This window comes from Pteropus alecto, unplaced genomic scaffold (genome assembly GCF_000325575.1).
Source record: "Pteropus alecto unplaced genomic scaffold, ASM32557v1 scaffold139, whole genome shotgun sequence".
Lineage (NCBI taxonomy): Eukaryota > Metazoa > Chordata > Mammalia > Chiroptera > Pteropodidae > Pteropus > Pteropus alecto.
Genome location: NW_006443567.1, coordinates 5317008 through 5332614, shown reverse-complemented (window position 1 = coordinate 5332614; position 15607 = coordinate 5317008). Strand labels below are relative to the sequence as shown.

The 15607-nt window shown below is 35.0% G+C and overlaps 1 pseudogene; it reads left to right on the top strand.

Annotated features, from left to right (window-relative positions):
- The first annotated feature begins 11628 nt into the window (after nucleotides 1–11628).
- On the top strand, nucleotides 11629–11747 carry LOC112472904 (annotated as a pseudogene).
- The last annotated feature ends 3860 nt before the right edge of the window (nucleotides 11748–15607 follow it).

The window sequence follows — 15607 nt, the reverse complement described above, 5'->3', positions numbered from 1 at the left end:
ACTTGGAATAATAAAGAGTGAAATCTAAAACTATGGTTTCTACCTTTGCTACCACTAGAGGCGGATGGTTAAATAATAATAATGATGACAATAATAACAAAACAATAATGACTACTACCTTTGTGTATTAAACTTTTACTATATACAAAGAGGTATATAAAAATTTCATTGGCTCATGCCAGCAAACCTTTGAGATAGTTGTAATTATGACCCCACTTTGCAGATGAAGAAATGAGGTTTAGAGAAGTCTACACAGATAGCCCACATTCTGACAACTTGTGTCAGAGCTGAATTTGAACACACATTTACCTTATGCCAGTGCCTGCGTTCTTAACCCAGGCTGAGGAGACTGAGAAATACTTGAACTAATAATAAGCTGATTTCCAAAGCAAAGGGACAGAATGTCCTTATTATGTCTTGATTCCTGTAAATTAATGATATATGTCACACCAGTTATATACAAATTGTATATACATATGCTCTCCAAAGTTCAGAGTGCTGGTGCTCTTGTTCACTCTTGTTCTGACTAGTAGTGATACTCACCTCTGTATAAGTACTTCTTACTGTGCTAATAAAAACGTATGTTATTACCTAATCAGAAATGTTGCTGTCTTGAAGCAAGGAAGAAGGACTAGGAGGAAGCAGCCTGATAGAAGACTATGCATTAGCAAGGTTAAAAGAAGGATTTTGGTTTTCTTTGAAGTGACTACAATGGGCAAAGCTGCTCACTTTGGTAATACTATTTGGGGCTGTTATAAATGGGGAAAGTTGGACTCAGGAGGGTAGGTGAGTAGTAATAGCACTAATAATGAGCATATATATACAGCCCTTCTCAGTTGACAAAGGATTTCATATATGGAATGTCTTACTTGGTCTCCAGATGTTTTTAATAATGTTTTATGTTGAAATAATTATAAATTCACAGGAGGTTACAAAGAAATACACAGGGAAGTCCTGAACAGACTTTTACTAGCTTCCCCCAGTATTAATATCTTATCCAACTATAGTACAATATCAAAGTAAAAAAATTGATATTGATGAAATCCACAGAGCTTATTCAAATTCTGCCAGTTATATACATGCATTTATGTGTGTGTGTGTGAGTATGTGTGTAGCTCCATACAATTTTATTACATGTGAAGATTTGTATAACCACCACCACAGTCCAGACAGTCAATTATACCATGTCCACAAAACTCTCTTGTGTTACCCCTTTATAGCCACACCCATTCCCTCCCCCCATTCCTGGCAACCACTAATCTGTGCTTCATCATTATAGTTTTGTCATTCTGAGAATATTATGTATATGTTATAAGATGGACTTATACAGTATATATTATTTTTAGATTGGCTTTTTCTCCCTCAAAGTAATTCCCTTCAGACTCATCTAAGTTGTATATATCAGTGGTGCATTCCTTTGTATTCCTGTGTTGTATTCCATAGTATAGATGTACCACAGTTTGTTTAACCATTCACCTATTGAAGGATATTTAGATAATTTCCATTTTGGGGCTACTATGAATAAAGATGCTATGAACATTTGTGTATAAGTTCCTACAGGTGAATTTGGGACCATAAAGTTGTTTGTAGTATTCCCTTATTATCCTTTAAATGACTTCAGGATGTGCTGTGATATCCTTATTTTATTCCTATGTTGGTAATTTGTACCTTCTCTCTTTTTTCAAACTTGCTAGGGGCTTATCAATTTTGTTGAGTTTTTTTTTTTTATAGAACCAACTTCTTGTTTAATTTTCTCTATTGATTCTCTTTTTGCAATGTCATTGATTTATGGGTGCCAGGTAGGTGCTGGACTGGTTGAGGGATCACTTCATAAATTGTATGGATGTCTGGTCACTATGCTGGACACCTGAAACGAATATAAAATAATACTAGATGTCAACTCTAATTGAAAAAAAAGTCGTTGATTTTTGCTCTTATCATTACTATTTCCTTCCTTTTGCTTTCTTTAGATTTATCTTGCTCTTTTTCTAGACTCTTAAAAGATTAGATTATTGATTTGAGACCTTTTAATTTTCTAATGTGAGCATTTAGTGCTATAAATTTCCCTCTCAGCACTGCTTTAGGTGCATCTGATATATATTATATTTTGGTATTTTCAGTTTCATTCAGTTTTATGTATTTTTAAAATTTTCTTTGAGACTGCTCCTTTTACTGGGTTGTTAAGTGTGTTGCTTAGTTTATGAGTGTTTGGAGATATCCATTTTATCTTTCTGTTACTGATTTCTAATTTGACTTCTGTCAAAGAACATATTCTGTAAGATTTCAATTCTTTTACATTTTTTTTAAAATGACCCAGGATATTGTAATCTTAGTGAATGTTTCATGAGTACTTGAAAAAAAAAATGTGTATTCTGTTGTGGTCAAGTGTAATGTTCTATTATGTCAATTCTGTTGGTTAATTGTGTTTAGATCTTCTATATCTTTGCTAATTATCTATCTAGCAGTTTTATCAATTGCCAAGAGTGGGGTATTATCGTCTCCAACTGTTATTATGGATTTGTCTGTTCTTCCTTCATATCTATAGGTATTGCTCACATATTTGCAGTTTTGTTGTTTGGTGGTCTTCTCAGTAGATTGACCCTTTTATCATTATGTAACATCCCTCTTTATCTATGGTAATTTTTCTTGCTTTGAAGTTTACATCATCTGATATTATTATTGCCTCTCCTGCTTTAATTTGATTAATGTTTGCATGGTATATCTTTTCCCACCCTTTTACTTTCAAACTGACTATATTGTTGTATTTAAACTTTATTGCTTATAGACGACATACATTTAGGTCATTTTTAAAATCTATTCTGCCAATCTCTATCTTTTAATTGGTGAATTTAGACCACTTACGTTTAAAATTATTATTGAATTGTTAGGACTTATGTCTGTCATTTTAATATTTGCTTTATGTTTATTCTCTGTTTCTTGTTCCTCTTTTTCTATTTTCTTTCCTTTCTGTGGGTTACTTGAACCATTTCTAGAGTTCCATTTTGTTCATTTATAATTCTTTTGAGTATATTGTTCTGTATAGTTTTCTTAGTGGTTGCTCTAAGTATTACCACACATATACATAAATTGTCACAGCCTACTAATGTTGACATTTTATTACTTCGAATGAAGTATAAAAACCTTAATTCCATTTAGGTTCCTTTACCCTCCCTACTTTTCAAATATAATTGTCTTAAATATTTCCACTACATGCTTTGAGCTCCACATCAGATAGTGCTATATTATTTGTTTCAGCTGTAAAATATAATTAAAGAAACTCATGAGGTGAAGGATGGTCTATAATGTTTATATCTATTTTTACACATTCTATGTTCCTTCCTTTCTGATGGTTCTCACCTTCTCTTATTTCTTTTCTCTTTAGAGAACTTTCTTTAGCTGTTCTTTCAGAGTAGGTTTGCTAGTGGCAAATTCTCTTAGTTTTCCTTCATCTGAGAATGTCTTGATTTCCCCTTCACTGCTGAGGGATAGTTTTGCTGGGCACAGAATTTGTGGTTGGCAGGTATTTTCTTTCAATACTTGAGAAATGTGTTACTTCCTTTTGGCCTCCATGTCATATGAGAAACCTAATGTCATTAAAATTGATGGCCCTATAGCATTATCTACAATCCTGTGGTTCTCTCTGGATGCTTTCAAGATTTTGTATTTGTCTTCGGTTTCCAGTATTTTGATAAATTATGTTGACTAAAGAAGACGTTCTCACAATGATTGATGGTGACATTTTATCCTTTCTACTTAAAACTGGTCTATGCTGCAAATGATAACTTCCTAAACAGCATACTTTATACCTTTTTCTTACTAACAGATTTTCTTACAGAGTTTGCTCTAAAACAGTTTTCTCTCAGTTGCTTTCATGAAATGATGTCAGTTCATCTGGAATATTTACTGTAAACAAATACATTTTCACTTCAACCAAGAATTTTAGAGGACAATCTTTCTGATAGACTAAGAGGAATAATACTATATAACTTTTCCATACCATTCTTATTTAAAAAATGGTAATTGTTTATAATGAAGAGCAAATTACTTTGCTCTTCATTATAAACAAAACAGTAAGTGCAATGTTAGATCAGATTGTCAAGGAATGCCATCTCAAAAGAAGGTAACCTTTGAATTGAGATGATGAAATGAGAATCTAACTATACAAAAATCTGGGGTAATAGGCTCTAAGGCAAAGGAAACAGAAGTGCAAAGGCTCTGAGATTGGAACATGCTAAGTATGCTTGAGAAACAACAAGGAAATCAGTGTGGCTGTAGCAGTGTGAGCAAAGAAGGCCAGTAATAAGGGAAGGAATCAGAAAGAATGACAGGAGTCAATCCTACAGTGCTTGTTAGGCCATAGTCAGGACTTTAGATTTTATTCTAAGGGATTTCACTTAGATAGGTAGTAAGGTATTGGAGGACTTTAAAAGGATTTTGAAAGACATAATCTAATTCACATTTTAGAATGATCATTCTGGTTGTGATAGAAAAGATGAATTGGAATGGGCCTAAGAATAGAATCAAGGAGAGAAATAAGGATGCTATTGCAGTAGGCCAAGAAAGGAAGACTAGTTTCTCTGGACCATGCTTAAACTAGGGAGGTAGGTAGTGGTGGAGGTGATAAGAGGTGGTCAAATTTTGATATCCATTTTATATATAGTCCATCAAAATTTTTGAGGGTTTGAATGTAAGGGATGACAAAAAAGTGAATAAAGAATGACTCCTAGGTTTTTGCTTGAGCAACTTTTGAACTGTGGTGCCATGTATTGAGATGGGGAAAACTATGAGAGGATCAGGTTTGTGAGAATAGATTAGAAGGTAGGGAATCGAGTGTTCTGCTTTGGCCATGTTAAATTTGCAATGTCTACTAGACGTCTAAAGGAAGTGGTTGAACAGGAGGTAGGATATATAAATGTAGAGCTTGGAGAAGAGGTCTGGACTGAAGATTAAACACTTCGGAGTCATCAGCATACATAGATAGCATATAAAGCTGTGGGATTGGATGAAATTATTTAAAGAGTGTAGGCAGATGAGAGAGCCCAAGGTCAAAATCTAGAACACTTCAACATTTAAAGCATAAAGGGAAAAACCAGTAACAAAACTGAAAGAAGCAACCACTTGGGTAAAAAAAAAATGATGTCACTGAAATCAGGAGATGAAATTATTTCAAGAAAGAAGGCAAGTTCAATCATGTTGAATTCTTAAGAGTTTAAATAATATGAAAATAGCAAAGTGACTATTGAAGTAAGCAATATAGAGCTCATTAGTGATTTCGACAAATATATTTTCAGTGGAATAATGAGGACGAAAGTCCAATTAGAGCAGACTGAAGAGTGAATGGGTCAACTGATGAATGGATAAATAAAATGTGGCATATCTGGGCAATGGAATATTATTCAGTTATAAAAAGGAATGAAGTACTGATACATGCTACAACATGAATGAACCTTTAAAATATGCTAAGTGAAAGAAGCCAGTAACAAAAGACTACATATTATATGATTCTATTTATATGAACTGTCCAGAATAGGCAATTCTATAAAGACATAAAATAAAATAATGGTTGCTTAGTTCTTGGTAAGATGAGGGGTAAAGGGGGTGATAATAAAAGGGTACAGAGTTTCTTTTTGAGGATGAAAATGTTCTAACTCTACAGCTATACTAAAAATGTTAAATTTTGTACTTAAAATGGATAAATTATATAATGTTATTTGAATTATATATTTAATAAAGCTGTTATTAGAAAAAAGAGTAAATGGGAAATGAGTAAGGGGAGAGAGTACAGACAACAATTTGCAAGAATTTTTCTTTGGGAGGGATTAACTGGAGAGGTATACAGGATCAAAAGAAAATTTGTTTTAAGATAGAAATTACTAGAGTGTGTTTAAATGCTGATGGCCTTGATGCAACAGGAAGGGATAAATTGGTGGCGCAGGAAAGAGAGAGGATACTCACAGATACTTCCAAATACCTGCAGAATAGCTCCACCTGGAGATCCTATTGGTTCTAACTCAAAAGTATATCCCAGAAGAGATGAAATACTGCCATTTGCGACAACATGGATGGACCTTGAGATAATCATGCCAAGCAAAATAAGCCAGATAGAAAAGATTGAAAATCACATGATATCACTTATATGTGGGATATAAACTTAAAAGCAACAAATGAACAGGACAAACAAACAGAGACTCATGGACATGGACTATAGACTAGTAGTTACCAGAGGGTAGGGGGTAGGGGAGGAGAGAGGAGGTAGACGCAGTAAAAGGGGTCAAATATAGGTGGATAAGGGGAGGGCGAAGTGGGTAAAAGGGATCAAATATATGGTAACTGAAGAAAACTGGACTTTGGGTGGTAAACACACAATAGAATATACAGATGTCAAATTATAATGTACACCTGAAAATTATATAATTGTATTAACCAATGTTACCCCAATAAACTTAATTTTTTAAAGAAAAGAATATCCCAAATCCATCTAGTTCTCTCCTCCTGCACCACTGCCACCTTGGTCCAAACCATCATTATATCTCATTGAACTATTGTAATAGCCTCCTAACTTGGTCTGTTTGTTGCTACTCATGGTGCTCTTAAATACATTTTTTTACCTTGCAGCCAGAATGACCCTTCTAAAGTATTAATTCATCTTGATTCCCCTGCTTAAAACCCTTCAGTGACTCCCAATTGCTCTTACAATATAGTCTGAGATCCTTAAGTTGGCCTATAAGACTCTAAGATCTGACCCTATGTCTACATCCTCATCTCCGAGCTTTCTCCCCTTTACACATTAGGCTCCAGTGATAGTGACCTTTCTGTTCTTGGAACTTGTCATCATGCTTTTTCTCACCTCTCTTATCCTGTTGATCTGGTAGATTTCTACTCATCTTTTCAAAAATAAGCAATGGGGTTAGCCCTCCAGGAGAACTTCCCTGATCAGTCTGGAGAGGGATAAGGATTTCTACTTCTGAGCTTCCTTGTTTATATCTTCAAACGCATACCATAGACAGATATGTCTGTTTCCTCCAAGGGACACTGAGATCCTAGAGGACAGGGACTAATAATTCTTAGTCACCTCTGACCCCCTACACTAAATGGGTTCCAGTCACAGAACAGGTCTTCAAGAGTGAATTAAAAAAAAAAAGAATGACTACCCTAGGGATGATGAATTTCAATGTAAAGAATAACCTTCTCATCCCAGTGATAAAATGTGTTGCTTAGTGAGATAAATAGTGTTCAGCCTCTTGACATCACTTGACCACTCATGATGGATGATGATCTAGAATAAAGTTATGCACAGGTGGGAAGTTGGACTGCATCTTGGCAAACAAGTCCTCTTCTAAAACTAAGTCTCTGATTCTATGAAAGCACAACCTTCCTCTTTACTTCTGACTGAAATAGAGCTTCTGGAGTGGAGGTCATGTCACCTTTGAACTGGCCAAATAGGCCAGAGTTAGAAAAGGTACTTTCCAGAAGTTCACTATCCCAGGCAGAATCACAGTGCCTGGCTTTGCCTTCTCAGCACCTCTGATTTCCCATCTGAAAACTGACTAATACCTGCTAATTGTATGTTCTGAGATCCTTTGATGAAAATGCCATAGTATGTAAGTATCAAGTATTGTTATGAATAATAAAAATGGATGAAGTTTCTGTTACTTACTCCTTGAGTGAAATTATAGAAAATGGATGTCTATCACCAAATCACAGGTCATAACTACATTGTAGAACATATTCAGATTGTTAAAACATGTTCAACATATTCAACTTCTCAGTCCTTTGGATTCAATGTAGCAATGTATTTGCTTTTTCAAGATTCTGCTGTCTTAGTCCATTTGGGCTGCTATAACAAATTTCGATACACTGGGTGACTTATAAAAAATAGATATTTATTTCTCACAGTTCTGGAGGATGGAAGTCTGAGATCAAGGTACTGGCAAATTCGATGTCTGGTGAGAGCTCACTTCCTAGTTCATAGATAGTGTCTTCTAGCTGTGTCTTCACGTGGCCAAAGGGGGCAAGGGATATCTTGGGTCTCTCTCATAAGGGCACTAATGCCATTCATGAGAGCTCCAGTCTCTTGACCTAATCACCTCGCAAGGACCCACCTCCTAATACCATCAAATTGAGGGTTAGGAATTCAACATATGGTTTTTGAGGGAGACATGAACATTCAATCTATAGCATCTCTTTATTACAAAAATGTCATAGAATCTATGGGTGTTTTATTAGGTTTTGTTCAGTAGTCTTCCATCAAAGACAATGAAGCCTCCCTGCAGTGGCTATCTAGTGTGTTGTCTACCCACAGCAGCATTCCCTATGCATTTGAAAAACTGCTGTTATTTTCTTTAAAAAACCCTGTTGCCTGGAAACAGTGATTGGTATAGACATATGCACCTGATTCAAGCTTGGCCAACCAAAATCGCTTCTGGGACTTTTAGTATTCGGTATTGGAAAGAGTAAATAGAAATTCTTCTCTGGCAGCATTTCTAGGAGGATGAGTACAGAACTGGCCAGCTGCCATGCATCCAGCTGTGTGGAAGAAATTAGTCTGAGAGAATGAAGCTGCTACTCAAGAGAGGCAGAGATGGAAGTTGGCAAAAAAAAGGGGGGGGCGGGCAGGCAAAGGAAAACAGAGAGAATCCTGTCAGGTATTTGAGTCCTTTGTTCCAGTTGCCCGTGCCTTTCCCATGGCTTGGTTACATGAACCAATAAGTCTCCCTTTATTACATAATCAAAATTCTAGTTGGGTTTAAGTCACTGTCAACCACAAAAATCTGAACTAATATATACATGAAATTTGCTGATAGCTCTAGAAATGAATGAAGAGTTTACAGTCTCCAAGCATTTCCTGCTCAAGGTGAGGTATTTTCTTTTTTCTTTTTTTAAACTACTTTATTAAGGTATGATTGACAAACAAAAATGCTGTACATTAAATACCAACATATACAACTTGATGAATTTGGAGATAAGTATACACCTTTGAAACTATGACACAATCTTTTCCATAGACATATCCATCACCTGCAAAAGTCTATCCTCTTCACGGATTTTTAATTGTACAATACAGTACTGTTAACTACAGGCACAATATGTGCAGCAGATCTCTAGAACGTATTCATCTTGCATAATTGAAACTTTAAGTCCACCGAGTAGCAACTCCTCATTTCCTCCTCCCTTAGTAATCACCATTCTACTCTCTGCTTCTATGAGTTTGACCATTTTAGATTCTTTATATGAGTAGTATCATGTAGTATTTGTCTTTCTGTGTCTGGCTTATTTCACTTAGCATTATGTCCTCCAGGTTCATGAAATGGTATTTTCTATCAGTGGAACTTCTTTTTTCTAGAAAGTATATTTATTGAGCTATGAAAACATTAATTAAGTAGTTTACAAATACAACTGATATTTATTAGTAGTTCTAATTTATAGCTTAAAATTCATAATTTGGTTAGTAATGACACAGAAATAGGAGATGGGAGGGTCCAGTACAGACTGTAGGATGGAATAGAATTGACTTCTGCTTATCAGAGGAACTTTTATCAAGAATGTCCACTCTTCCTCTTATGGCAATGACCCATAAAGTAAAAGAAATAAGAATGGGTTGACTTGGACATGAAAGGGGTTTTACAGATCACATGGTCAAATCTTCATTGTACAGATGATGAAATGGAGCTACAGAGAGGGGAAGGGACAAGGCCTCTAACATTACACAGTAAGCAACACTGCCAGAAGAAGATTTTGGTTTTCCTGATTTCTTCCAACTAACTAGTTTTCCACAGACCTCCCTCTAATCTGAAATTATTTGAATAAAATTGTAATGCATTTTTTAAAAACAACAAATTTTATTTTCTTCATGAAATACACTAGAACCTCTACCCGCATTCATTCTATCTCTTCAAGTTCATGAATATGTAAAACATCAAAATTTTCAAATTATACAGCTACTAGAGTGTTATGGCTATGACACTTAAATTTTTAGTTCTCCAAACTATTTTGGTTCATATCCAATTCTCAACTTTGACATGAGGGTTTAACGAAGAATCAGGTTTCTAGTCTTTTTGGTTTTCCTCTTGCAAAACTACTGCTAGATTTGGCCTTTGAAAAGTGATGTGACCAGTTTTCATTTTGACAATTCAAGACTTTCACAAACTGATGAAATTGCTATTGCTGTAAAATTATCCTACAGCCTTTGTGAAAATATAACACGTATTTTGGAAATCATGATGAGATTCACATCATTATCAGGCCTGTAGATATTTCTTCAAAAGAAAATGTGCAAGTAAGATACTATTGTTTGTTACCAATCAGTCCATTGATCAGTCAATCAATTATTGAGTACCTCACAGGTACCTAGCATTTTCCTAGTTTTTGGGGGAACAAAAGAATGTAAGGCCCCTGACACACTTAAAATATATTACTATAGACATATTTTCCATTTTAAACCTGTAGCAGCTTCCCCATGACATTTTACTCTTGTTATAATAGGAAGCTACATGATAGAACAGCAGGAGCACAGGCTTTGGAATCAGGCTGTGGTAGAATTGAATGACCATTACTGGAGAAGTTATAGGTTACCACTGCTCCTCACTCTCTTCATCTGTAAAGTTTTTATAATAAACAATATATTTATTAATAACATGATTAATAAATAATATCAGTATTATTAATAATTCACATGATCATTTAGAAATTGATGTTAATATTATTAAATGTTACGATAATTAATCAATATTGTTAATAATTAATATTAACTATTAATTATTAATAGTTGATATTACCATTGATACTAATATTGATGTTAATGTTATTATCATTGATATTAATATTTATTATAATAAATAAAATTCTTAAAATAATAGCAAAATACCTACTTTTCAGGGTTGTGCTCATAATGAAATATCATTTACCTGGCATACAGTAGGTGCTCAATAAATGCTAACGAGTATTCTGATGAATGACTGACATAAGTTCATGTTCAGTTGTTTAAGAAAGTATGGTAACTCAAGAAAGTTTAGCAGACATTTTAGATAGCAACACAGTGTAGGAATTAAGAGCATGGGTTCCCGAGTATGATAGGACATAGGTTCAATCTCAGCTGTACCACTTTAACTAGCTATGTGACCTTAAACAGATTATTGAACTTCTGAAGTCTCAGTCTTCTCATCTCTCAAATGGAGTAACAGAATCAACCACATAGGGTTATTGCCACAATTTAATGAGATAATAACTGGAAAGAATTTAGCATAGTGCATTTGCTCATGTTTGAGGATGTTAGTATCTGTGCTGTAGAAACACTATGACCACTTTATAAATTACTGTTATTTAGACATCATTTTCTTTCCAATATTCATAGGTAAGAACAACTGAGCCACTCTTTATTTTCATCTGCTTATGTCATAGATGTCTAAAAATAGCATTAATAAAACAGAGATTTAAGGGTTACTTTTTAGAAACACTTAAAGATTTTTCAAGATGATCCATCAGATTTCAAGAAGTCTTTATTATTTTCAGAGTAAGAGGTATAGATCTTCGGCAGTAACTTTTGTTGATAATAATGTACTAAGTAATCTATGATTTGGGGGACTTTGAAAGAAGGGGCATGTTGTAAATATATAAAAATGTTTACAATTAGTCTACGGCCATGACACCCTGAACGTACCCGATCTCGTCTGATCTTGGAAGCTAAGTAGGGTCAGGCCTGGTTAGTATTTGAATGGGAGACTACCTAGGAATACCAGGTGTTGTAGGCGTTAAAAAAAAAATGTTTACAATGAAATAAAATTAATCTTCTAAGCACTCTGAGATTGTGTACAACTAATATCTTATCATGAAAATCCAACTGCTGATATAGTTCTAAAGGTAAGAAAAGACAAAGTCAAAAGATTGCACTGTTTCACATGCATTTTGTAAATATAAGATTAATTTAAAAAATTTTACTGCATTAAAATTTTTAAAGTTAAATTCCTTAAAATGTATTTTGAATTAAAAAAAATATATATATATTGCACTAGACGCAATGTCAAGGAGGAAGCAAAAGAGAGCTAACATTTATTATCAGTCACATTACATGATCTCATTTAATCCTCATAATAACCCCATGAGGTAGATGTTTGTGTTATCCTCATTTTACAGGGAAGGAAACAGGCCCAGATAGATAAATTAACTTGTTCAAGAACACACAGTGAATCAGTGATTCAAGCATGAATCTATTTAATTCCAAACTTTTTATTTATTCCAGAGCTAGCCCTTGCACCGACTCCAATAAACTAAGTGCTCTTGGACATGTCATTTAGTTTGTGTCTTGTATCAGTTAGGTTGCTTTCGGCTTCAAGTAGCAGAGTAACTAACACCAGTTTAAATAACAAATACATTTGATTTTCTCACATTAAAAAGAAGTTTGAAAATAGGGAGTTCCAAAGAAGGAACCACAGCTCAAGCTCCCAGTTCTCTATCTTTCTACTCTCCCTTGTTCAGTGAGTAAGCAACAACTCCTGTTCAGCAGTGTACTCAGCAGCTCCAAGCATCACACAATTGCCTGACCCCTTCCAAAAGCAGGAAGCGAGTAAAACAAAGCGACTTTCTCTCTCTATGCCTTTCCTTTGATCAGAGAGAAAAATCTTTCCCAGAAGACTCCAGTGGATTTCCCCTTTGTCTCATTGACCCAAACTAAACCACATGACCACTGTAAATGTGACAAGAGAAATGGGATTACCATGCTTGCTTTGGACTAGTAATGACAGTAGCTGGGGACACCTTCTCTGATATCAAGGGCTCTTGGCTTGAAAGCCTAGCACAATCAGCATTCATCTATCAAGAATGACATGGAGTGGGGAAGCCAATGAGAAGGCACTCAACATTATCTGACTTGGGCCTCCATTTCCTTATCAACAAATGAGCAAGTTGCTTTGAGCCATTGATCAGTGAGATGGAAGAGAAGGTTCTAGCTGCAGTTAAAAGACAAAACAAAAACCTGAGACATATAAATACATCTGTCAACATATGCAGTCGACTCAAGCTCCTGAGCATGGCTCCTTCCCTATCCCTCAAACTACACTGGTCTTTTGTAAATTCTCTCCTCCATTAAAGCTGACCTTGACATTCTTTTTAATATAATTTTATAGATGATGGGTACTAGAGGTAGGATGGGATAGATAGGGCCTTGTTCTTCTCCAGTCTCCCTTCTCCCTTCACCTCACCATTCTAACATCTGATCTCAATCAATCTGGGTTTAGAAAGTTGTCCTGTCTCATGCTGCTCATAGAAAGAAATAAGATACAGTGGAAATAGTCCACGGCAGTAGTGTTATAGATCTAGAACAAATTTGTTTTCTGTTAGATTTCTAAGTGAATTATATTTGATCTCAAGTCCCTCCCAATTGGAACATTTTCTACCACATTTTGTATTGTTCTAAAAAAAACCTGAAACAGTTGTCATAATTTCTTTAAAAGCTTATAACAGTTTAGTGACTTTAAAACCCCCCTTAAAATGGTTTAAGAGTCTGTGCTATGGCAAGAATTCTCATTTATTATTTTGCATTCAATATTTTACCATCAACCTCTTACCCTGGGAACATGGAGAAACTTAATGCCTGTCAAAACATTTCATAACCTTTCTAAAATTACAGTACTATAAAAACTGTATTTAAACTGTAATTTAATTCTTGATAACACTATCATTTTCCCTCATATGTAGAAGATTTATTTTCCTATCTTTATAAGAAATGTTCTTTTTTCTAGAGATTTTTCCAAAGGACTTATGGCAGACCATCTTCACCTCTCCAACACAGTGATTCAATTACCATTTCAACTTTTTCCTTTTTTCCTTTTAAATATTTACTGAGCTGGGAAAAAAATTGAGTACTTCACTCTTCTAGGCAACTAACAACTCCAGCTATGTCCTCAAACAAAATGAAGTGGAGGGGGAGTAATTATGTGAATCCAACCAATGTTCATGTTGATAGTCAATCTAGAACACTTCACCTCACCTTGTTCTCGACAGCCTTCAGAAAAGGAAAGGCAAAAAGGTTTTCCAGATTATCAGGACTGGTTACTTACTATCTGCCCTTGACTGTGCCTTCATTTATTCATTTATTTATGATGACTAATTGTTCTCCTTCTAAGAGCCAGGACTTGACTGTTCTAGGCACTGAGGAAACAGCAATGAACAAGACAAACAAAAATCTTTGCCCTCCAGAAGTTTATACACACCCTGTGTTGGGGGAAATTATCAGCCTCCAGTGAAAACACAGGAGGTGAAAGCATGAATGAATTTTAAAGAGCCTCTAGAGTGGTTCAACCTCCTCAGTGGATTGATGAAATCTTGGACCCAGAGGAGGGATATCTTTTATCTAAAGTCACAGAACTGGTCCATTGTGGAATTGGAACCCATATTTCTTGAATAATCATTGTTAATGTTTATTAAGTACACAGTGCACATGTATAGGTTGAACCATACAAATGCTGATATTTGATTTTTGCCTAAATAAATGAGAATTTTAGAAGACTCAATCTATTATTATCACATTCAGTTCTCACAATAGTTCTATAAGATCAGCAATACATCATCAGCAATTTACATATGGGGAAACGAAGCTGAGAGAAGTTAAGTAATGTACCCACTTGGCACAGTTGGGCCTTGAACTTGGATCTGTTTGATATAAAAGCCAGAGCTTTTAGTCTCTATACTATACTGTCTCCTGAGATAGTGGCTGTTACTTTCCACTGTACTGTTTCTCACCCCAGGGATCATGTAGTCAATTGATACATTCATTTAAAAGCAGAAATCTGGGCTTAGCAAATTCAGCAATTCTAATGAAATCGATTATATAGATACTCATTATGTAACCTGGATCTAAAGTGTCAAAATGATTTTGGCGAAATTTCTTATAGATTTAAAAAGTTATTTTGAAAATAGTGTCATTTTATGTTTAAAATAAAATGATGGGAGCAATCAAAACTGTTTTAAAATATATGTTTAATCTGAAAGCAGGATATCTAATCACATGCATATTCCTTCCTAACAACTTGATTTCACTCATGTAGAGCTTATGTCTGATGATATTATCACTATATTCTCAGGCAACCTGGCTAAGGAACTTCAAAAGTCTTTTTTTTTTTTTAACTCTTCCCTCTTTGTCTTTTGACAATATCCACTAACCAATTAATCAACAAAGCCTGAACATGCTACCCTCAAGTTCATCTCTTAAATTCAACATCACATCCCTCGTTGCTTCTTTTTAAGTTCAGTCCTCATCGTATTTTAGCTTGGGTGTAAGTTTTCCTGATATCTTTTTCAAAATGTAATAAAGTAGAAGAAAAACACAACAGCAATTGAAGAGCCACCTCCCACGTTCTTCAGAAAGCCTGTAGTTTTGCTTCATTTTTGGAGAAAACACATTGAAAATTATGTGAGAGTGACTCCAATTCCAGCAGTATGAATACAAGAGCAGAAGAGGACACTGAAGATCCAGTTGCACTGATGTCTTTGCGAGGTTTCTCAATGTTGTTCTACTTCTTTGTCCTGTGTACATGTGATGATGAAGCCATCAGGGAGTGTGGCTCTCCATTTGGAATCCTTGAGAGCAGAACTCCCATGGAACCCTAAACAATTC